Genomic DNA, 2,405 nt, shown 5'->3' with positions numbered 1-2,405 from the left:
TTATTTCAGTTTGAAGACTTTGTGTGCTTTTGAGCTTGAAATGACATTAAATTAGAAAGGTTTCCAATCTTCCTTTCAGATCTGCACAAACTCAGTTTGAGATTACTTCTCTAATTTTGAGAGTTGTGTTTCTTAAAACAAGGTATATTGTTACTTGCGTTTTGAATTAAGGGTTTTTTCTTAAACTTAGATCCCTTGCCCTCATTTTAAGTTTTTGAGAATCTCAAATCCAAATAAAAAATCTTAATTTAAGGGTCACCGGAAAATGGGATTTAAGAGTGTTAAGAAACAACACAACACTTTTTAAATTTAAGAACATGTTTCGACAGAAACTTCTGCCATCTTCAGTTTAAATTACAAAGTACAGAGGTGAATGTATAGTGTGAACCAAAATGCTAACTAGCTGTAAGAACACATGACAATGTAAAAGATTACAAAGGAAGTTTTAAATTACCATGATAAAGTTGATGATTAAGTGTAGGTTTCTCCCATTAAATATGAATGGCTTCTTTTATCTTAAGCTGGAAGGTGGTAGAAGCGTGATCTAGGATGCTAAAACAATCATTAGACCACAAACTGCAGCAATGCTCAGAATTCTGTAGATGTTTGAAGACGTGCGAGGTCCTATCACTGAAAGTGTGCTCATGTGCGCGCGTGGAAAAATGCCGGGTAGTTTCGCCGACATAGCAGGCAGAACAGCCCGCACACAAAAACTTGTATACCATACCCGCACGGAGCCCACTAGGGACAGGATCCTTCACACTGAACATGTTGCCGATTTTAAATGATGAGAAAACTAACTTAATATAAATATTATTACAATAACGTTTAGCAAAAAGGCGAACCTTTTTCTGTGTGATAACAGAAAAAGGACCAATATAAGGTAATTTAAAGTAAAAGGTACGTATAGTGTCAGAGACGGAAGCTGGGGGATTATAGCCATGGCCAGTATGTGTGAGGTAGCGATTAATAATATTTTCAAGTAAATGGACTGGAAAAAGATTCTTCTGAAGGATTTTGGTAAGCTTTGTGATGTCCTCGTGAAAACCCAACCAAGTGTTGTTGATCTTGTAGGCTCTGTCAACAAGCATGCGAATGAGACCCAGTTTGTAAGAACGCGATGTAAAACTAAAGTAATTAGTCAAAAGGCCCAGTAAAGGTTTTCTTATGGTAAACACTAGTGACAGGAAAATGAGTGCCATTGTTGATCAAAACATCTCAGAAAGGTATCTTATGATCTGTTTCCTTTTCCATGGTGAATCTGATGTTAGGGTGCCTGGAGTTAATGTAGTTGAAAATAATAGCGCTTGATTCTCCGAATGAAATATACAAAATTTATCATCAACATAACGTCGGTAAAACAATATCTCAGAGTCCTGGAAATTTTCTAACCATAATTTAGGAAATTATATGGAAAGGTATGGATTAAACTACTGATGCAATTCTGTTCACATTTTTTTGCTCTAAATGCAACTACATGTACATCACCTTTTAAATCTGGTTTGTTTCAATAACTGTACGGTTTTGCCGATCAATTTCCAAATCTCAATGAAGCTTAACACTTATGGCTACAACTTATTCAACAACAATAAAATACAGATATATTGAAATCTATTGACTTACTTTGTGTTATAGATGGCCTATCTACACTGGTGAGATGGTTTTTTTCTGAATTAGATAATAAACGATCCAAAGTGGAGAAATCTGTGGATGTTACAAAGCCTTCTCTGTTCTCTCTTTTCTGGTGGACATTTCTAAAATACAGAGGGTAAATAGTATTTCACACATATTAAAATCAATGCAACTGCTTTGTACAATTCTTCATCCATCTGCATCTCTCTTGCTGTCTTGGCAACCGTTTAGTTAAGAAATGGAAGCTGTTTCTTGTTATCACAGGGAACAAAAGTCCATAAACCTCACAAGTTAAGATGATTTCCGCAGAACATTCAAGCAATAATTGCAAAAATTAAGTTACCAAAAAAAAAACCTCATTGCATGGTAATATTTTGAACACAGTTAAGAAGAACTTATCAAGACTCAAGTTCTCAAGCTGACCCCACGAGAGAAAATTGAACTTGAAGTTACCGGTATTCATATTTTAATTAATATAGACGTTTCGTGTTAGTTAAAAAGGCAATAACACACGCTTCAAGCATTCTTACAAGGTTTGACATTAACTTTCTCGAGAATGCTTGAGGATTAAATTGCAGGGTCGCTTAAAGAAATGAACCTAAGTGATTCACATAATATTTTATTGTTGATGATCATATAAAAAGAACCATCAGATCATCAGCTAAAATGTACATGAAGCCACAGTATTGAGAATGAATTGATAAGAGTTCCATTCACACATTTCACATTGGCTTTCACTTTCAATACATCTTTTACAATTGATAATGGTTTCA

The sequence above is a fragment of the Montipora foliosa genome, chromosome 7 (genome assembly GCF_036669935.1).
Source record: "Montipora foliosa isolate CH-2021 chromosome 7, ASM3666993v2, whole genome shotgun sequence".
Taxonomy (NCBI): Eukaryota; Metazoa; Cnidaria; class Anthozoa; order Scleractinia; family Acroporidae; genus Montipora; species Montipora foliosa.
The sequence above is the reverse complement of the archived record's forward strand: the minus strand, read 5'-3'. Positions refer to the sequence as shown.